The sequence below is a fragment of the Trichoplusia ni genome, chromosome 20 (assembly GCF_003590095.1).
Source record: "Trichoplusia ni isolate ovarian cell line Hi5 chromosome 20, tn1, whole genome shotgun sequence".
Classification (NCBI taxonomy): Eukaryota; Metazoa; Arthropoda; class Insecta; order Lepidoptera; family Noctuidae; genus Trichoplusia; species Trichoplusia ni.
Genome location: NC_039497.1, coordinates 5,244,012 through 5,267,871, shown reverse-complemented (window position 1 = coordinate 5,267,871; position 23,860 = coordinate 5,244,012). Strand labels below are relative to the sequence as shown.

General features: G+C 35.5%; 1 protein-coding gene across 2 annotated transcripts in view; it reads left to right on the top strand.

Annotated features, from left to right (window-relative positions):
* Positions 1–23,860, top strand: part of LOC113503670 (stress-activated protein kinase JNK) — an 86,028-nt gene that overhangs the window by 31,717 nt on the left and 30,451 nt on the right. For both annotated transcript variants that reach the window (XM_026885711.1, XM_026885709.1), the window contains exon 2: positions 15,687–15,717. The gene's annotated coding sequence lies outside the window, so the exon portion shown is untranslated. The remainder of the gene's footprint in view (positions 1–15,686; positions 15,718–23,860) is intronic.

The following is a 23,860-nucleotide window of genomic DNA, read 5'->3' as shown; positions in this document are numbered from 1 at the left end:
GTGGATTTTCTCTATTCTTCTTTGTTGTGGCTACGTGCAGCGTATACAAGTTGTCCGATACAGCTACGTGAATAATTACAGCGCGGCGAGTGCATTAGGTCTGCACCTTAATGGATGGGAAGATGTCCGCCTGAATTATTATTTATGGGTGTTTTTATACTGTTGCTAGGTGGGGTCCCAAATTACACTATTAGATTGGTATTGTGTATTGATTTGCTTAGGGTTTTTTTGGGTAGAAAACGCTTCGTTGTTTCATGAACCAGTTAATTGTTGCCTTGAGTTTATGCATTGTCTGAGGAGCCATTTCTTATTATATTTTAAAAGGAGATTCTTTATAGTTGTTCAGAGCAATGAACAAAAATCCTTTGTTTTGTGAAAGGCTTCCTTTAATAAAACATGGTATTATAATATTTTGATGTATCCATTATAAAGTACAGAAAACATTAAATTTATTAAACACAACAGAATTGATTAAAGAAAGCCAATTATAATTTGTTTTTCAAGCCTCGTTGTATTGTTTTACGTATAACCATGCCAGTAAATGTTGAATTCTTGCTATTCAACCTTGAACTTTTCACGACAAATTGGTTTTATAGCAGAAATAAAAAGATATTATTTTTCCCAGAATATATAAATAGAATAATATATAATGTCATAATGTCTAAAAGGATAGTAGGCGTTATCATGAGAAACTGAGGTCCCAACCTAGATAAATATGACACTGAAATTTACTGAACATAATCTACTTTTATTATTTTAACTTTCTATGCCGAAAAGGCTAAACCAAAACTCGCAGTAACCATGATACGTCCAGACACATAAAACTTGACTAAAACATGGATAATGAGACTGTAAGTGGTTATGCCAGGGTCGTCTGTCGGCCGTGAGCGAAACTATTAGCGATTCGGGCAACGTGACGAGACTCCGTCGCTTTGCTTTCAATTAATGCCAGCAGACCTCCCATCGCCTGCTCCCGTCTGCAGACTGCCTGCCTAAATGTGTCCCGATTTATTCATGTTAGGCCAGCCAAGGTCGAGGAGAATTATTTTTTAATAGTGTTTGATTTTTCCATCGTCATGACTACTACTAATAGGTATTTGTAGGAATCATTTTAAACGCAATTTTATAAATTACTTTCTTAACATGGAATTATGGAGCTATATTTAAACGCAAATTTATTTCCTGACTTTACTTGAGCCGATGGTGTACCCAAAAAGTGGCAAGGTTAACGTTACGTTCGTACCCCTAATCGCAAGTCCACTGTGTAGCTAAACCTATTACATCACAAAATGTTATTAAAATCCCGACATTTTTAAATTAAACGTCTAGTCTATACATTCAGGCGTGTTGCTTTAGGTATTAAAATATTTGAATATTATCTTCCTAAAATAAAGCCTAGTTCGCAGGCTTTGATCGATGGTAGCCACCGCGTCAGCTCGCCTGGAATATTATACAGGAGCTTGTCAAATATTTGCGCGCTACCCGTCCCTCGAAACTTAATAACAGACTCTACTTATGAGCACTCCGCTGTGATCCTGTTTGAGTTTTTAGAAAGTATAACAACGCTTGTCTTATGCAAACTTTGTAAATCTTCTCCATGTGCGCACACGTGTGTTATTAACTTTTAGCAATTGTATGGAGTTATGGCATTTATTTTGTAAGGTTTTGACTGAAAGTCTGCCTAGCTTGAGTATGATCAGTTGTCTGTAATAAAGGTTTACGCATAGGAGTAGTTATTAGTATTAAAGCAAATTACCAATTTTAAAATTGCTATGAGACATTCAATATTAAATGATCGCATCGCATCGTTTTCGTAATTTACAAAAACATTTCTTCCAATTCCTAAAAGGGTTAAGAGATTCCGCTCGCACACGCCTGCTTAACCTGAAACAAAACGGAACAAACACACACAATCAGTCAAGTTTATAAGTAAACCCCAATTCCCCGGCATCGCCCGCTCACCTCAGGCAATGAAGTGTAAGACCCTCGAAGACTACAACACTGGTAGAGACCCTCTCCGCCCTCCGGGAGGGTTGTCGTCAAATTAGTGCCTCCCGCCGCGGGGGATGCTGATACGTGAAATATTATTATTAGGCTGTTCGTGTATAACATACATTGAGCTGAATCTGGTGTGACTGGAAGTCGACCCCAAGGCAAAATGTACTTAGTTCTCTGACGTCATTCGAATTTAAACAAATGTTGCAATCATAGTACCTGATAGAAATGTTCACTCATGTTTTCACGAGTGTCTAGTTAATGACGGGTATAAATAGAAGTCACTTGCTGCTATGTGAGTGACTCATCTTAAGACTTTACCCTCTATGTTTGCCTATCTTCCCCTTAGTTTGTGATATCGAAACCATTCTTTATTTCCCAGAAGCATTTTGTTTGTCTTTGGTTCTTTGATGCTTAGACTAAAAATATGTGACTAAATAATTCTCGTAACAAGTTAAATGTTGGACCAATGCTGGAAAAACAATATTAAAAGAAAACAAAAGGTTTTGTTCAAGGATAAACCTGAAAGTAACCTGCGGTGAAAAGTTGCGTGGGTTTATGATTTACTGACATAAAACCCAGCTCTTTTTGTACAGCCTACGCAAACGAAAAATAATTTAATATCGTCAGAAGGCCGGACGAAAATCGTTGACCCCTAGTCAAGTTACACTACCTTCTATATATTCATAGCCAATCAGTTAAGTTTACATCAAATCCCTTAATATACACATGACACGTAAAGGTTACATAAATTAATATCGCCATTAATTTAACCGAGGGTCTACGCAGCTGCTACGACGTAGCACGTGTAATTGCTACGTATAATGCCATTTGCAGGTGGATAAATATAGACGTTTACGCTTACGTTTACGACGGCCATTGGACGCGCCATTGCATTTGTATAAACAAAACTACGAAGCGAGTTATTATTTGCGTACCTGTAGTGTAATTGTTAATTGTATCCATTGATTACTAATGTCCATGTTAAAGACCCGAAAATTTAATATGTTTAGAGTTACAAAGGGCAATATTAAAGTAAATAATAATTAAACAAACCCATAATAGAAGCAAACGTTAATGAAACGTATAAAGCAGATTAAAATTTCGATTTAATTAACGAATTAAATATGTCTATAAAATCTTACTATAATAAAGCAGTAACATGAAAATTTTATGAATTTCATAAAAGAGATTAGTGAACCGAAATCGACGCCGTCTCGGAAGGAATTGAACCTACAATATTCATAATCGGATTCACGATATTACATTATTGACTCAAAGGTAGCTCTTGTTTTATTAATATACATTTTTAATAGCTTTTATATAACATAAATTCGTGACCGTCGTTGTAACTAAGCAAAGATCAAACGCGGATCAACTTATTCGAGAACGTTTTGTAAATTAAATTTAAATATATTTCTTTTATTAGAATTTAGTATAAAAAGCTTTCTTCGTTGCTGTCTATTGAGAGATATCAAGAAATGCTTACTCCTTAGATACCACCTAAACGTGACCTAATCTTAGCTAGTTTAGTTTTTTTTTCTGTCTTAAAATCCTAAATGTTTCTTTTGTAAATAAACATAATTGGTTCTTTAATTAATAAATCTCTGCACACCGTAGAATCACGTTAGAACCCGCTTGTAAATAAAACAAATACGTTTGAGTTCCTCTCAAATCGCGGCTTCCAATGCTTTGATACAATCGTTTCGAAATGCTTCAATCAATTTTAAGCCGCCCCTTTTTCCCCTTTTTTTTTCAAAGGGAAGTTAACAACCGCTTGTGTCCGCATTTGGTTAACAAAGTTTTCAGTTTTGTTTGACTTTTAATATATTTATTTCCGTCTCGGTGCTTTGCTAACTCGATGTAAATGTTTACGTTGTAGTGCCGGCAGCGTTTATTTAAATGAGGGTCTTTAATAGAGAAGTATTGCATATGAATAAGGATGGAAAGTAGAGACTGTTCTGGGACGGAATGCTAACGATAAGAATTTTCTTATTTCTGCTCAGTACTCTTAGAACTGAATTGAATATTTTCATTTTAATATTCACTAAGTACCAGTTAAATACGACCAGTTCCAAAATCTCTACAAATGACTCTACATTATACCATGCAAAGTAATCGTTGTAGGCGGAAACTTTACCGTGCCGAGAACCGCAAGTATCGGAGCTCGGCGTGAAGGAAGCTTGTGGCTCGCCCGAGTGCAACGTGCTCACGAAATAATTACACATGTATGCCACCCACTACCCAGAACCACGCGCTTTCCTTTGCGACACTGTATGGAGGTAATCAGAAGAACCAAGTTAAAAAACTATTTATAAAATGTTGCATTAATGTTCTTATATTTAACGAGTCTTTAAAAGGATCTTAAACAAAGTCACCAATTAAATGAGAGACCTTTGTATGTTATTTAAGTACAAATAAAACATTTTATAATAATTATGGTTTGTTAGACAGCAGTAGATACAGGGAAGACATAATGGACGTAAGAAGATCATAACTATTAAGGTGTTTATGACGTCATTATCTGTACTAGTATCACTCATCTTTATATGTACAATAAACATACGCAATGGCGCTATTACCTTAACAGTAGCCCAATTCCACAATCTAGAAACTAACAATTTTCTTGTCTATCTATTTTACATTCTTAAGAGGGGTTCGTTATAAAAAAAAAAAACACTACAATAAGTTAAGGTAATCCAATGAAACGGAGTGAGCCTTCAAAGAAACTGAGTAATAATGACCAATAGGTTAGCATAAACTGAACTGGAACAGATTTTTAACAATCCAATTAATTAAAGTTCCTCCGTATTCCTCTCCGCTCGCTCTCTCCACTTCAGTGTACAGGCAAACTAGTAAGATATTTATCATGTTGTAAGTTTTCTGCATATTTCTTGTGCTATGGCAATTCCCTCCCGAATAATACCAGCCCTCTGCGCGAGTACATCGCCGGTGACGGCGGCGCATTAATTTGTGACGTCACTGTCCTTTTATGGTATTCCTCAGCGTATTAATGCGTGTTCCATGTTAATGTCTCCTAACCGCATATTTTGAAGCTGTTTTTGTGTCTGAATTTTATTCGTAAAAGTGTGTTAGCACAAAAATAGTACGACATACGACCTGTATGTTGTATATTTTTTACAAGAAGAGTCATTATTCTTCGTTATACATGTTCTGTAATTCGCCTACGTAAAAACAGATTTGTCTTGCCTGTGTGACATTAATGTTAGAGCATGGAATAGTAATGTATTTAAAATAAAAATTAGACACTTCATCCTACGTTCCCGGTGTTATATAGAAAAAGTATAAAAAAATATTAAAACAGTCATAACTAATTAGAAATCTTTCTTTGCAAACATTTCTACCACTTTCCCATCTTTCTTTTCAATTCCAATTCAAGAAACATCGTAGCTAAATAGAATGAGTGTACATATACATATGTGGCGCCAGTATCGGTGGCCGGGTTATCGTCCCCCACAGCTGCGGCACTCACGACGCCGTGTAATGCCCAATCGATGCCTTAGGCATGTTGTTACTTACTAATGTGTACTGTGGTAGATATCTACTGTTCTTATGTATTTGTGTGGTACGCTTTCCTTAAACTTCACTTTGATACTACAAAGCTATTGGATTTCAATCGGTTTGGATTCGTGTTAAACATTTTTTCTGCAACCGCTTCGATTAGATTTAGAATTTAGATTTGAATTTTGGAAGTCTATAAGAAGATAGAGATAACAGATATGATACATAGGAGATGGAATAATTGCTTCCCTTTTTTGTGTAAATAGCGTATGAAACTCCGAGGTTGTTTTAAAGAAAACAATAAAAGTTGTTTTTCGGATATGTCCGATGTGTGATCCATTAGTCCAAATTTATCGCCATTGACGTAACAAAGCCCAAACGAAATAAACCCACAACGTTTATCTGACCATCAATCCATTAATACAAATTGAAACTATCCTCGGAACTGGCGTCAAATAGGAACAGTTATGATAGATAGTCCGCGATAGCCCCGCGGGGAGACCCGGCCCATCCATTACACGTGAGCCACAAACACCGAGCTGCGTCAGTCATCAGTCATGCCACTGCAAGGACTACCACGCAAACTAAGACTATTGAAGATGTAGAAAAGAGACAACGCTCTACATTTGTAGCGCAGCTTCTCGCTTTCACAATCCACCAGCATTACTTTAAGAGGTGGTTGTAGGTGAGGACGTGGCCGACCTTAAGAAGGATCGTGGTTTCTATAAATAATAACGGTGTCTCCCCTGAGTGTGTGTTGACACTATTCACTCCCAAATTTCTCAAGCCTTGCGGAATATGATAAGTGATGTTTGCCATGTTGTTTGCGCTGAATGTTTGAATATATCAGCTTTCTTTGTAACTAGAAACCCACGCTAAGTTTTCATTGAAATAATTACGCTTCATTCAATATTTTTCTTTAATACTATAGTCTATTTCTTTTAAATCTGTCGCGTCCTGAATTTCCACTCAGTTTCCTTACAGAGTTTCCAGCTATGTGTAGGTGTACAATGACTTTTTATCTAATATCTAAGTACTGATGTCCCTTAGGTCCTTGATAATGTATTATCTCGACAGTTGTAAACCGCAACTAGTGGCGGTTAATCCAATATTCATAGATCGGGATTGGCCCTAAGTGCACTTGTTCCCGGCTAGTGCCCGGGGTAATGACGTCACGAGCCCGACCTGTCGCCTCCCAGTGATTATCGCCCGACTCGTGACTCGACTCCGCCGATCACCGCTCTCACTGTTGTACATTGCTCTAACAAAAGCTTTTAAGAGTTTTATAGCCACACTATATTGTTGGCTGAGTCTACCCTAAGAGGAGGTACTTTCAAAATATTGACAAAGTAAGGATGTTCTCTTTGTTGTCTTACAGTTATGGATGTGATGATATACTTATACACCGTGATTTTTAGTCGTCATACAAAAGCAGCCCAGTTCATGTTTCCAATGACTAGAACACGTTCATGATAAAAAAAATTGGTATTTATGAGGTTTGAATAAATTTAAAATGCAAGTTTTATTCAATATTATAATGCAATTCGTAGTTTTTTAGAAACACAGCTCTGTTGCGAGTGCGGTCCGAGCCTTGTAACAATGGTGAGGGGCGCGGGCGGCGTTTTTATCATTTTTAAGAGTATATTTCAGATTTCTCTTGTTAAATTTTTCTGCTTACTTATTATCTTAGTTGATGATAAAAAAATAATAATCGCGCCTAGGGGTATTTTACGTCGGATACATGAACTGGGCTGCTTTTGTAAGACGACTAAAAATTTACCTTCAATCAAGTGTCTGTTTCAAAATTAAAAATAATTGTATTTCCAGAAGGTTTTGTTCAAGCTTACATCAAAAAAAGATTTAGTAAGGGACGGGGAATAAAATGTCACACCAATTGTTAAGAATATCGCAGCAACAAAACCTCGTCTTAAAATACCGTTACATTTTCAAACAAATCAAGTATAAAGCTGCTAAAGATTTAAGTCTAAAATAAATTTTATTCACGCCGACGTAGAATTATTCACAAGTATTTTATTTTTACATTACACCGCCGTCGAACCCCGAGTAAGCGGCTTTATTTTCTTTCTCAACCCTAAAGTTGGCGTTCCAATCTAAATCAGCGTAACATTCTTAGCATAATAATATAGAATTGAAAATGGGATCTGTTAAATTGGTGTCGATGCCCGTCGACGCAGTAAAATAAAACGATTGTGGTAAAAAATGTGGTAGTTCTGATCTTTTGAATTTGTTTCGCCTCTTACAGCTTAGTGTTAAATTATTAAGTCTGGGTGATATTCTTTAGTTATTTTAAACTAGAATAGAAATATCGCCTTTTCTTTGTGTAAAACAACTTTAAATACAAAAGTCGAGTCAGTATATTTTAGACTCTGGTATTTGCCTATTCTTTAACTAACCTTCATTGGTAAACCTTTTATTGATTATCGATTTAGAATTCCAAGGTGTGTTATTTCTTGATTGTTTCTCAGTAGTTATGAAGGGCGTGGATTCTTTATGTTGCCATCCTAAATGTGTACTTCCACGCCCCAGCTAGCTGGTTACCATTGGTTCATCGCCCACACCCGTGACCCCGCTTGACCCCTGCCAATCTTATCCATACAGACGTCATGCCGTATTTATGAAAAAATATACACGAAAATATGCTGATATCTGAGTGAACTTTCTGCTTCATTGAGTTACATTGCTATGATAAATGTGTAAAAGAGTATGCGCACACATGCTGCCTTTACATTAGAGTAATTTATTTAAAAACAACGTCGCGGAGTACGCTCGCCACGGCAACACATAATGTATTCAGGCGAGTTATATTCGGCGTACATTGCGGTAACACGCCTTTCTGAATTCATATTACGTCGGACCCGGCTAAGCTTTATGTGTTACTCAAATTTAATATCGTATTTATTAAACACTAAACAGCTTTGAATAATCGTATGAGCATTTAAAATTGTATTTGAAAAGCTATGTTGACAATTTCGTGAAATTGTTTTCGTTTAATGCTTAAAATGCAAATAACTTCATAAGGTAAATAATGTTTTGCTGTACTGTACTGTATTACGTCGCTAGCATTTATATTATTTCAAAAGTAAAATAGTTTGGTGGAATATCCTATTATGTTATTATAACAAGTGAGACTTGTTTATTCCTTAAGGTAACATGTAAATATACTAATATACAGGGAGGAAGGGGCGTCATACCGATCCCGTGGTCCAGGGGTTCTGGAAATGATTCCAGACCGATGAAAACTGCATTTTTTTTTCGTGTGTTTTTTATTTTACCCATCCTGTATATGCAAATGTCTAATATACTTTTGTCTACGTACAAGCAGTACGATTACCCAGTGATATTTATTATCTTTGCCATAAAAAAAATAATTAACAAAATATCCATGCAAAGATTTTCAAAATGCAAAGAAAAAATGCTTTGTAATATACCTAAACTACATTTTCAAAGGACATTTTTATTTCGTAGTGATTTATTAGGCGCCGCCGGTCTAGACAGCGGTGTGTCGTGCGATCACCTTGACTCGAAGCTTCGAACACATAATGCCTGGCAAAGGGAGTTTTCTTGTCTAGCGCCCTGACGTAGGGTAATGTCGGAATGCAGTGACATGACGATATGAAGATAATGAACTAAAGGAAAAGATACCTACCTATTAGTTTTATTATTTTTAGAAACTAAGTGTCTTTGAAGCGTTATTATAAAAAGTCCATAAAATCGTGTATGAGAACACACTACTACTCGTGTATAAAGTTTTCTTTGTCTCATCTATGTATAGTTCCATCGCTTTAATATTTTACAACATATATTTAAATCATCGCAACCAAATGTATTCAATACATTATTATATACTCGTGTAATATTTTCTTAGTTAACTACCAGTCGAAAATGTGTTCTCTAAATTTTTGTGAAGAAAATACTTTGAAACTTAAAACATCTCACTTCCAAATGGTTGTAAATTTAAATAAGACTAAGCCAATTTAAGAGTGTTGTTGGGTGAAGTCGTTTCGTCGTATCACAAAGTTTGGGCGCGCCATAAGGAAACATCGCCCTAACATCCCCTATTACTGACAATCTGTATATTTGTCCCCGGGGGCACGTTCCCCGTATACATCAGGCCGGCTCTGCTCCGCGTGACTGCGGCCCTGTCTGCTCGGTCTAGACGCCTCGTGTGATATTAATAACACTAACTGCTCGAGACGTGGACGGTTCAACTCTCATAACTTGATTCGATTGACCGTTAAATTCGATTGAGAGTTGAGCACTTGCAACTTTGTGAAATCACTTAGAGAATATTGCTCTAAGTCTATTATGTGTTAAATGTTCTGACGGAATTTATACCATAAAAGTAAATTGTCTTGCAGTTCAAGAAGCAGCTTTCAACATTAATAATAGGATTTCTGAAGGCTATTTAAAGGCCATATCTGAACAAATATCATCATCATCAGCCTATCGCAGTCCACTGCTGGACATAGGCCTCTCCAAATATAAGTCGGTAGTATAATAAGAGTACATTTGGCATACAAAAGTAATAAAATTCTGTTACAATCAATGCTATAATTTATTTCGGCGACTGTAGCTGAATCTTCTTTTCCTTTTTGTTAGGACTCGAATACGAAATAAACTGTGGCATTTGGAGTGCACACCGGCGGAGCTCGCGGCCGGAACCTGAATTATTGATTGCCGCGATTCCCCGTGACGTCACTGCTAATATTGCGCCAAATTCTCGGGCCGTGTGTCCGCCGCTTTACCGACAAACAACCACGTTCCGAAGCTTCCCGGTGTTTCATATTTAAACATTCATAATTCTTCATGAAATTTTACCGGCTTTGGACCAGCGTCGTTATGTATCGTTTTATTTTTTCAAATGGAAGCTTTCAGTAAACATTACTGGCCAGTTTTAATTGGATATTTGTGGAAAAGTTGGAATGTTTTGTTGATGTTCGTGTTTATAGATTGTGGTTCGTCGGAAAATTCTGAATTGCTTTCGAAAACGAAGGTCAAAGCGTGTGTTGGAATGAGTTGGAAGTGCTTCGATAAACGCAATTATAGTTATCGAACTATTGCCATGGTTACACAAACAAACTTATGCTATTTGCTTTGACCAATGTTCTGCAATGACCTTTACTGGGGGCCGGTGACGGCAACGCTGTTAAATAAATAACATATGCATTAGTCTAATCGATGGTGAATGCTTGTGAGAAATCAATGTGTTACAATGTATTACGTACGGCGGTCCCTATTAAATATTTGTAGACTCGGGTTGTGGGTTAGAAAGGGTAGTGTGGTAAACAGAATTTTAAGTCAAAACTGGCTTTTAGACATGTGTTGTGTTACTGCGGCTCTCGGATTTAGAATAAACATTCGTGTTCAAATATTAATGCTCAACGTGAAATTGTAGAGTCACATTTTTTTTCTATCAATTTTGTCTCTTAAAAAGACATTGAATGTGATCCTTATGTAATAATCATACCTTAAAAGCAAATCGACCCTGTACTGGTGTCGTTGTATAAGTTCGCGTGTCATTTGTTTGAAGGTCTGATCGACTTTGAAGCCTGAACAACGGGTGACAGCGCTATGGCCTTTGGCACGAGTCGGGTAACGATATTGATGGGGAACTTGGTATTGTGTAGGCGTATCTATCACGGACCATCGGAAATATTCGAGTTAGGTTTTTTTAGTTTGTAGTACCTTTTTTCATGTTTCTATATTTTGTTTATGAAATCACGTAAAACATTGCTAGTGATGCGAAATGTACCCAAATTAGGCTATATATTGATTATTTCTTTCTTTGCTCAAAATTTTATGAATTCTTTCGAGTCTTTATAAATCAAAGTCAACAAAAATCTGTGACTTTTGTATTAATTGTATTAATCAATTGTTTTATTTCACAATAAGGCTCTTTTTACACCACCTACTCATGCTGAAGTGTTAATACATTATTAACAAGTGTCTAATACAGCCTCACCCACTTACAAATTATAAAATAAAAACTAAAGTCAAAAGACCTAAAAGCTACCAAAAACTGAAACAGCTCACCAGTCTGCATTGGTAAGCGGTTGGCAATGCGCCGAATAAAAACATACCAGTCAAGTTTACGGCCTCGTAATGATCGCGTATTGAAGGCAATCTTCACTAAATTACGTCATAATGTGACGTCACCAGTATGACGATTACACTACACGAGTTAGAAGTGTTCTTGGTTGACGGACAGTGTTAAAATCTTAAGACTATTATTAGAATTTTATTGAACGATGAAGTTTTCGTGGGACTTCTTTTGAAAACTATACAATATTCCCAGAAAGTGTGGGGAGAAGAATTTTTATTTTCTCAAAGAAAAATTCGTGTCTGCGTCGATGTCTGAATATCGTAATGCTAGGTTTTTAAGTTAGAATTTTCTTGAAATCAAGGCTTTGTCCAAGTTAAAGCAGATAGGTATGGCGTTTTATTGTAAATATATACGGATAGTTGATGAACCCTCAAACTTTGGTTTGCCTACTGATTTTGCATATGTCATTAGGTACATAAAGTTCCGTCAATCCCCTTTTGGACTAGTTTGGTAACTAACATTATGACACGAGTATTTATATCAATTTTACTATCGATTCACTCCTAGTACATAAAATATAATGTATTGAAACATTGCCACGGTCTTTAGATCGATTTAAAGTTTGGATTCATGACTCCAACTCAAAAACTAAACCGTAACCTCTGCGTCTATCGCGTTATCTTATTTACGTTTGCGTATAATTATGTAGTAACTTCTCCGTTCACCCCTTCTCAAAGTAAACCCTTTCTTCCCCTTCAGTGTTGAGACCCGGGGTTGTAATACCGCGGCCAGGTAATAGCGTCTTTACTGCCGGAGAATGTACTGATTATAGCATGGAGACCTCCTTGGGCAATTATGCAAACCTAGTATATTTGCTTTGTTCCTGAGAGTGAAGAAACACAAAAGATTTTTGAAATTCAAGAATTGTTATTGGATGCGTGTGCGTGTGTTTCAGTAGCTTTGAATGCGGAAAACTAGACGAAAAATACTGGAATACTCTCTGATTATACCTTACATTATATTTGTTTTTAATTTGAGTTCTACTCATATTTAGGTATGTAGGTAGATTTTCAACGTTATTATAGCAAATTAAGAAATTAATCAGACTCTGCAACATTTTTAGCTTATAAAAATAATAAAAAACAAACATAAAGTATTCTGTATTTAAATTAGGAATAAAAAACAAAATGGATGGTTATTCTCAGGAAGGCACAAATAATTGGTGTAACAACAATGAAAGTTACCCTACTGTGAAGGTTCTGCGCACCGGGGGCGATGACCTCCATTAAATTGCAAGAGATAAGAGCTCGTACAAATGTTGTCATTCTGTATATCTTATACAAGGTTTTTGTAAAACCTTGAGTTATTTTTAATACAAATTCTGTGGAAACAAACACCTTTCTTTATAAAGTTATTATGCCATGCTTTAAGTAAAGAGGTTCCAGAATCATACACCCACAAAACCAGCTATTTACAATTAGTTTTGTCTTTACCAAAATCTATTTCTATACAATTTGCTTGCTCCATTTACCGCAACTCCTAAACTATCCCTGGGTTGACATAAAACATATCGTCACTGATCTTGTTTATGTAAATAATTGGAACGTCATTCGTCAGCTGTTTACGTAACACTCATACGCATCGAATAACGAACCACAAAGTTTGTTTATTTTTACTAAATCTCGGGAGAGTGATACTGTGCGACGCGCGACGCGGGGATATGCGGTGCGGGGCTATGCGGTGCGATGCGGTGCGGTGCGGCGAGGCTGCGTAAACTACACTGTGTTATTTTAGAGGGTGCCGCTCTCCGAGGGTTCGCTCGGCCATGTTTTGTTATCGAACAAGAAATTCAGATTTCAACTCGTGACAGTTTGAGAGCTTTTTTATTTTGTAAAGTTTTGGATTACTTTGATGTTATGAAATATGTATGGTTAGGTGCGAAAGCAATCTCTCGACATATTTTGAAACGACCAGGTTCTATAATATGATAGATTAGCCCTCTAGAAGCTCTAAAAGAAAAGCAAATAATTTGGTATGGTGATTATTTTATATCTATTTATCTAAAAGATAATATATTTTTTCATTTATACTGTACATAGGCTAATCTATAAAAAACGAAAATTGACAGATTTTATTATAGACTAAAAAAATATGTTTCAATAATTTTGTCACTCTTTCCTAATTATGATATCTTTAAGCATGGTACAAAACTAATACGAATCTGGTGCGAACCTTTTTAAACTGATGAAGGACCCTCGAGAATGTGCCGCGTCAGCACCTTTTGAGTCATTAGCGACCTGACACTGCAACATTTCACAGAGTTTTTTACTCATATGTGCTGTCGAAACCTTTTTATACTTTAATTGCTAGATTTAAATGTGTCAGAAAAAAGGATTTTCCTTTTATAAATTGAAAAAAAAAATCAGAAAGGGTTATTTGTGTCTGGTCCATTATTTCCATTATCATGAATGTGTAGAAAAAAGGCATGTTCAAGGGAGGATAATTCTTTGTCTTTTTTATCTAAAAATGTTTTATAATAATTATAGGCATTCTATTTTGATATGACAGTTCCAACGGAATGTCTACAGAAGTAAGTACAAACAGACTTAATACATACAGTATTCTATATTCATTGCAGCAGTTAATTATATTTCGCCTACGCCGTAGCATCGTAGAGGTCGTAGACATACGCGAAAACACCTGCCGCCGGCAACCCTAAACCGTTCGCGTCTAAATTACTGCATACAATAATTAACATATATTTATTTTATGATGATCTGTTATGAATTTGTATTGACGCTTATGCTATAGACTTCCTTTATCAATTGAGGGGTCTAGCTGTAAACGTAATAAAAAAGGGAAAAAAATCAATAAAACGTCCATCATTCAAAAGATATAATACAAAAAAATATTATATCAACAATGTAAAGTACTAAGAATTTCCTTGTATTTCACATCCAAGCAAACAAATTAGTATAAACGTTATAACTTTATGTATTTGTTCATTTAACAAGCAGACATACTCGTATCAAACAAAATGAAGTATTTCTATTACTCCTTGTTTATTTGTTCAGTCTAATTGTATTTGTAGTCTTTGATATTTCTGGCGACTCTTTTATCGATATTTCAACGTAAATCGAAACGATAAAAAAAAAACTTTATTTCTCATAAATTTTTTACTTTTTTTTTAATATTCATTTTCATGTCAACTACACAAAGAAGAGTTGGTATTCATCTCCATAATTATAATAACGATGCATCTTTTATCTTTCGAGTACGTTTTTATCTCGGTCCACGGTCCGCGTACAAAAGGTCAGTGCGACCCGTGTTTGTGAATAGTTATTTCTATTTCGGCCGACGAAGGGTTAACCCTTCAGATTACCTTTGTTGCTGTGTTGTGGATTTATGTTTTTATTAAAGGCTTATATGGATTATATTTAGCTCAGGCAGGTTGGTTAGTGTTGTTCGATATACTTTTTGGGTAGGCATTGTTGTATTTTTCATTTAAACTATCAATATCCTAAAAGTAAATAAAATTCGTTACTAGATCAGATTCTTATGACCGAATTCAAATCTTTTTTATTTAACCTAAACAAGTTGCATTTAATCATTACATACACAATGATAAATTTATTAATTCAGATGTGGCTTAAATAAACATAATTTATGAATTGAGTTAGTTTGAGCTTATGCTTACCGTTATAATTTGGTTCTCAACAACCTCTAATTAATGCGCAATCGTGCGCCAGACTTTGTAAATAGACACCAATTTGCTACCACTACCTCTACGTGTCTACGCCGCTACGCCGTAGGGGCTACGAGAGCTACGCATTTGTAGCGATGATTTATGACTCACTGTGCCTTATGCCAGCTATCCTTGGAGGCTGTATATTTTATTGTAGATGTAATATAAAGGATTTTTTCAAAGGAAAAGTAACGACTTGTTCGAAAAATAGGCTGTAGTAAGAAAAAATACTGTTTCTGTGTATACTTTTGTAATTTTTCGATTTGTATGGAATTGGTCACGTTTCATTATAAATGATAACGTGTTTGTATTGTATCGGGAACACAATGAATCAAATATTCATCTGATTTTCTTTTGCAGGTAATTGAGATCGAACTTGGAAGTTATTCTGGTGAGTATCTTGTATTTGTTTTAATTTCGTGTTAAGTAGTTTTTTTTATTCATTGTTTATCGATTATAGATCGTTGTCCTAACATACTTTTTTAATTACCTTGTAAGGTTAATGCCATATCCGAGAAAGAAAATTCATAGTCAAAACTTAAAAATAAAACAGTTATTATCATAAAAAAATAAGGTAGAGAATGATGGCAGTCATCATAAAGGCCTCCCGGTGTGCGGTTTATTATCTTATGAATAATTCCTTTTATTTAACACCTTTGTCGTCGCCTCTATAAATAATACATACATCTTTTATCTCTTTCCTTGTTATGGGGAGATCTTGCCTTTCATTCGTGATGCAATTAATTTTCTTTGAATAAAGGTTGTTAGGTGACAGGCTTGTGGTGTAGGCACTGTAACGATATTTATCTATGCATTAGTTTTAGTTTCATCTTGTTTCATTGTTTATTCATTTACTGCTGACTCCTTATGAAGTCGACAGCGCTATTCCCAAAAATATATTTTTTTTAAGGTGACAGTCTTGTAATATTTTAATACATTTTTATGCGTTTATTTTAAAACAATCATTCAATACCGCCATCGGTCGTATGTTTATATTTTGTTGGTTAGCAATAAATTCCCCAACCTCTCTAAACTTTTTCTATCTCGTCCGCAGAATATAAGCCCCTTATAAAATAATCGTAATGTTTATTTCCGGCAATTTAGTCAACGCGTAACATACATTAATACACTACACTCTGTAAATGATAGTATCGCTACAACTTTTAATCAATCAAGGTATGAAGCAATCTTATAAATTGTTCTGGTGAAGCGTCGCTCCTCCTATAGCGGCGATCAATCATACCGCCCCCCCCCCACCTCGAGGGAATCACACGATACCACCACAGGACTATCAACTTTAAAACATTTTCCATAAGCTTGATATTACATTTTTGTTTTTTTGAAGGTGCGGTATGCGTTATCTCCTAACAATCATCAACTTTAAACCACCATGTGTAAGGTTGAAATTACTTTGATTTTTATAAAGCCGTTTGAAACTTTTTTGTGTAAAAGAAATAGTGACTTGATCAATTTGAGCGATGAAACATGTGAAGGATTTTAGGGTTGCGGCGGATTTCATTATCGTCAGTTTCAATGTTACGTCAATTCGTTTTATTGTGGATGCGGTTTTATTGAGTTCATTTACATTACTGACGCTTCGTTTGAGACTTGATAACGTCTCGGGAGTATTCCAATTTCTATAACGGTTCAGTACTAAAGGTAGGAAACCTGAATAGGTTTTTGTTTTTACCACGGTATAAACCTTTTTCTTTGTTACCTTTTTGACGTGAAATAAATCAAGCATTATCGATTACATGACGAGAAGAGGAATATTATTATATTTGAATTTTGATAATCATTATCTTAATAAAGAATCATTTTATCTCCAGAATCTTGAACTCTTACGTTGATGAAGTAACTTAACCAGATTTCAATAATCAGATGCTATTTATAAATACCACACAAATATCATATCACCATCTATCTACACATATGATTAACACTAGACTGTTATAGATTTAACATAACATTAATTTGCTACAAACACACATTCGGTCAGTGCCCGGCATGGCCCCACAGTACGTGTAGTATATGTAAAGCCCGCGGGTGTAACCGCACGAGCAAATACACCGCCTGTAAATTGGATTGGCGGCTATCATCCCTCCGTAAATAATATAATAGTTTAAATTAAACTAGTGCCATTTTGTGGTGTTTGACTTTTAGGCGATAGTCGGAAAACAGATTATAATATCAAGCTAATTCTAATAGTCGTTTAATATAAATGCTAAATATAATTGTGTCACTCTTGGGCATAGGCTCTTCCCACATGGAGATGGTTGATTCTACTTTTACACCCTTTTTCATGATAGTAATTGGACAATGTTAATGAGTTTTACCAAAGGTTCAAGCAAGGTCTAAAATCCTACAGCGAGAAATCCTGAGATTCCAATTCGCACAATTTTGAATACGCTTTCAAATGATCGCTTAGTAGATCTTCCCTTCAATCGTCTATCCTCCGTACCCAGTTCCGATCCATTACGGGATTAACGCGATATGGAATCGTTGACCCTGCAAACATGTTAATAAAGGACTGTGAATACGGAGTGTGTTGCGAAGACCAAATGAAGATGTGGTCAGTAACTTCAAATTGGATGATTAGTACACAAATGGAAGGTAAAATAATAAATGAGTTCTTAGTAGTCAACAATTTATTAAATGCTACAAATGTTTATTTTACTGTTTCCTTGATAGGTTTGGTACCCTATCATAAGATCCTAGCTTGGTGACCCTCGGACCAAAAGGAAAATTTAGAAAATTGTCCACGTAGTTTTCGATTAGATCCTAAAAAAGTTGATAGCTCTCCTTTTACTTACTCATAAAGTCATTTACTTAGATGGATCCAGATTATTATTACCTCAATTATTTTATGACAAGTAATGGCTTCTATCCATAACCCAACAGGATTATAAGATAACAAATGTTTTAGACTTAGCGTTGTATGATATTTGTTGTTTTGTCACCGCTTTTACTTTATCTCATCATACGAACTATTACTGTATTATATGTTGATATAATATCGTAATACAAATTAAAGGCAGGATCTTAAAACTAATTTTATTTGAATTTTTCGAGTACCTTAGTGAGTTTGTGTTTATACCTAATAAATAGAATAGCCAAATTATTCGATTGTTAGATATTTCTTCCGCTGTAATGTAAATCAGATGATTATTCTTTCGTAGCAAGCAGGAGATAGTTTCTTATGCCGATGTTTCAAGTAATGAAAATACACCCAGTACTAGGGAAAAACCGCAGCGCCTGCCAAGTATTCATAAACACATGCGTTCCCGTCTACCCTCATGTGTGCGCTTTATCAATAGTTTTAGACAAGTCTTTGTGCTCGGAAATATTGCGAACAAAGCTTCAAACAAACTTTTATTACTATTTCTCTTGTTATTTATGTTTTATTTGTTCTTTACTTGAAACAGTTCGCGTCTGCTCCGCAATGCAAGAAACGGGAGACTTCTTTGTGAACACGATCAAACAAATTGTAGAAATAGGCTGCAAATAGTCTGAATAAGTATTAAAATTGGTATAATGGTATATGATGAAGTCATAATAAGTGTGTTAAAGTTAGATTAGATCGTGGGACTTTCTTTTAATTAAAATTCTATAGACCTAAAGCTATCCCAAAACGTTACACTAAAGAAGGTAAAGCATAATTGTGTTCATATTATTGTATTAACTAACTATGAGATGAGCTAATAAGATCAAACCATATTTTTCCATTTAACCCAAAGATTTTTAGATATTCTTCTCTTAAGTAACATCAACTTATTTCAATTTATAATTAAACAGTAATACAAAATAAAATCTTTTGTTATAAGTTCTTGAAATAAACTATTTTTGTTGACCTAACCTCTGTAAGAGTCCACCCACACAGCAGCCTGCTCGTGGCTTCCACCTACACACCTTCAACTTATCACCCACACTGTTTACCTGAATTTTTGCTAATTATTTTTCTTCTTTGTTAAGTTTTACTGAATTTAAAACTCAATAACACTAAAGTACACTGTAAGTATATATTTAGATCATTTTGTGCGTACGTTTTGAAACATTATAGGTTGTTTAGTTTGCAAGGTAAGCTTTGACAGCAGTTTTCGCATTTTGTTCAAAATAATATTATCCGACGATATAGTCAAATATTTATTTAGTCTAGGAATTTCAATAAACAAATACCTCCAAACAAAATAGCGATTGAATTTTTATTGAACGAAAATATTTGCACGATTCGTACAGAGAATTTTAAAACGTGATCAATGGTAGGTGCGGGTTGTTCGTTCCGTGTCTATGTATATTGCGACTAAAATATGCAGGCATGTCAAAAGTCGGGCAGTGGTCGCGCAAACACGGGAAATTACTCTGTATGCTTAAACATTTAGTAGAGTGGCCGGCGTGGCCGCCGTGGCCGCGACTGCCAGTAATTTATTACGACACTAATAGCCTAAAATACTGGACGGTTCGCGTTCTAACTCGCTAATTGCGTTCGCAGACAATTCGCGGTTAAATTGACGCGCTATTTGTGGTTAGAATTAAGCTATTTCGTGATTGATATAGATACGACTGATTAGGAGATCACTTGAAACTAGGTAAATTAGGTTGGCGACCCTTTTCTCGAATAAGTAAATAATAATAATTAAAACCATTATTGCCTTGCAGCTTAATACATGAAAATATTACGCCTATAACCTACGCGTTATGGAATAACTCTCTCTGAATACAAATGAAGCTTTATTTTTTATTATTTCAATCGATTTATACAACAATCTTTTCAATAGCGTTACGGTTAATAGACAAAACTTCATTACAAAATCACAGTAACCTAAACTTGCATACTCACAATACGAACACACTCATACAAATACAATTTTGAACCGTACAAATACAACACAATTGTAACAGCAACATGTCAGTGTCGGGCATTGTGTCACTAAGCCCGGGTTTACCGGGATGTGGGCTGCAGGAGTCACATGCCATGCCCGAGCTGACACTTGCCCGTACTACAACATGAATGTATTCGTTTTTAGTAACACGTTTTAAGATGCTTCTTTAGTCTTGTAGTGATAGAAACAGCTGTAAATTTGTGCTATATGGTAGTTCAGGGATCTTCGAAATTTTACTCAGTCTTAAGCTTCAACAGTTAGGTGTCTAAATCGTCGTATAAGCAGTTTTAATTTCATCTTCTGTCGAAATGTGTGGCTGTCCCAAAGCTTTCACCAAACAATTCCATACACTACGTCATAAGTACACGGAATGTTAATAAATATCGTCAATATTTACCGCCCTCTGGCTGCCAAAATAAGGCAGGTAAACGACCTCGCCCTTCCTTCCTACTGATGTGCACAGAATATCAATTAGTTGATCCTCTGTTCCTTCTTCCTACGTCAATAATGTTAAATCCTTCGCCTGATGGTTAGCCGGTTCGTATCGATAACTGATGTTAGCAACTCATGTTGTAGATGATCTTTAGTGGTACGTATTAAGGCTATTTTGCCGCATTTCTTTACTTTAAATCTAAATTTGTAGTTGCATTTTGAGTTTTGAATTCGACAATACAGAAACTTGAGTCAGCGGATCAGATTTGTTATGACGTAATTAATTTTACTTCATATCAAATTTATGTCGCATGTACCCCTAAAACGTTATCCCTATATTATCGATCCCTCGCAAAGTCACAAGTATCGTCCAGTGCACAGTTTCTTAGTGCCAGGGGGACGAAAAACGAAGATAATTAAACTGTTGCTCCGAGTTGTTGGGTCCTGCCCTCTAATGTGAAACTAGTTTCATGGTTCACTGTCTCTGCGATTCATTGTAATGTAAAAATAATTCAGGCGTCGTACATGCGCCATCTTTAGTCGGAACGGACTTTTGGTTCAAATTGGTTTGGGTGGGCGAAAACAGGACAGTAGGACTATATTTAGAAATGATTTTACTTTTACTTGTAGTTTATTAACTCATTGATTGTTGTATTTTTATTTATTACAAAATGATACACTAACAATATTGGTAAATGCCTGCAGTATCATTGGTAGTTGGACTGATTATTTTAGAGACAATTTAAATTAAAAATACCTTATCTAGCCGCAGTCAATTTACTTGTTCCCACAGAATTAACCGCACATGTACCTAAAATAGCTTTTAAAATCCCCCAATAAATTGTAAAATTCGCTTCGTACATGCTGGCTCAGCGAGGGTAGTTGTATAAATCCCGTCGTACGTCATAAAACTAATTTTATATACTGCCGGGCCACGCCGGGTATGGGGTGGTCTCGAATCATTCGCCATGAGCGGGGAGATTGCTCGGTGCGGGGCGCCGGTGCCAGCGATAGCAAGGAAGCGTCTTTTAACAACGTAACTTACACATTGTTTGGATGAATCGTCTAGATTTATTACCTTTTTAGTTTGTAAGCAGATTTTAATAAGTAGGAATTAAGTCAGTATTATAATCAAAAATTGTATTTGTTACTGTGTATAATGTTTATCATAGCGCCCTGAAGCGCTCCCAGTGGCACCCCACCTGAAATGTCTGTCGTCGCCCAACCTGGGGCCGGAATGCATTAGATTATTTTATTACGGTTTCTTTTGCTCGGTTTTTACTGGCGAGCAATATTTCACAGCAAACTGCATTCCTGTGGTGAAAATTAACTCGCAGAGAAATGAAGCCAGCCACGTGAAATTACACTCTTTTTAGTTTTCTTTGAGTTGTGACGCAATCAAATTCTTTCACAAGTAAATACACTGGAGTTTTTTTCTGATATGAATCTTATTAATTGACCTATTAATGCCAAATATTTAATGGCGCGTGCGAAGTGTATATTTTATGTTGTAGGTGAACATTACTGAAACAAATGGAACGCGATAACTGCCTATAAACGTCCCATAAACATGTCATGGTGGAGTGTTTAATAAAACGCTTGAATATTCCACTGACATTTTTTGGATAAGTAATTATTTTTTATGACTAGACCACCTTATCTCTACTTGGGTGGGCTGGTTCTAAATCTTTTTTTACTAGCAGCATATTTCTTTCACAAATCTCTACGAACTTCATATTCTAATTGAATCAAAAGATGTGAAAATTATTAAAATGAAAATCAAATACGAAAAATGTTATGCTCCTACAAACTAAATCCAATAAAACGTGATAGGTAATACTAAGGTTATCACATTTCCCCGCCAGAGGGCGCCACCGCGAGCCATGTAAAGTTAACCCGCTCGCGCCGATGGGCTTTCAATATTGAATCTTGTAAATATGATTTGAACGCCGCGTTCGCGCCAGCCGTATATTCTCACGTAGCTTTTAAAATGTTACCTACGTTGAAATGTAAATTTTCCATTTTATTTCGTTTTATAGGTAACTCCATTACTTTAAGTGCGGCCGTTATTACTTTACAGAGGTTTTTAAAGGTTACATTTCACGTTGTAATTTTTTAGACGAGTACAAAATATCTGTTAACTCGATACTATATGAAAGGGCTTTATGAAAGTGACGTGAACCAAATAAAAGTATTTGTTTCGCTTTCTAAGCGTACATGTCATTTTTTATTTGATATCTTAATTTCTAATTTGTTAAATATGTATGTTATGCTGTTGGTATACCTAATAAATAAATAAATAAATATCTATCTAAGACTCAACTCTTAAAGTTTCTTTGATAAAATGCATTAGAAATGGAGTGTGACTAAATGAATCCATTTGTTTAGGTCGACTTTATGTTTTAAACTCGAAATCTATAAAAGTCAATAAAGAAAAGAAACGTTCTTTCAATACAATATGAAAGTGTTAATCAGCTAAGTAATCGTGATCGAACGCCACAAACTTGGATAGTTTCCTGTCATACAATTACCGAAGACTAAGGAGTTCAGTCGAGTGAAACAATAATGTAACCCGCCTTATTTTTCTGTCGTGTTTATGAGCTGAAGAGAGAAAACAAATGAAGGGACCAGACTATCTGATTAGATGTTGTGACACGCGGTAATTGTTTGATAACTTGTTTGTTTTTAGGAAATAGAAAGAGATGTAATAATTAACGTCGACGCTTCGTTACTAAATTAAATAAAAATGTTATCCCACTTATGAAAACCGAGTCAACTATTGGCGACCCATCACTTCTTAAAGTATACTATTGTAGTGGTGGACAAAAGACGAGATTCGTGTAGTGCGTGAATAGGTTTTAAAACTGCAATCGTTTCATGTACTAAGATTTTACAGAATAAAGCAGAATAAGAATTTAAATATAAACTAAATAGAATTTGCTTATTCTCCTTTGAAAAACAATGCGGTTCTTAATAAAACCCCGTCATTCAAATTAATCATCCGAGTAATAAATACCCTTCCGCTTGAATAAATCCGCAGGATATCTGAAGAACGATGCGCACAACGTGGCTTGAAACCAAACGATCATATTAATCCCTTAAGACCATTTTCTTAGTGGAATGAGATATTAGGAACCATTTCTATTATTATTAGGGGTGAGTATCATGCTATAAGATAGCAAATTGTTGGGAATCATAAGAAAGTTTATGATGATGCCGATT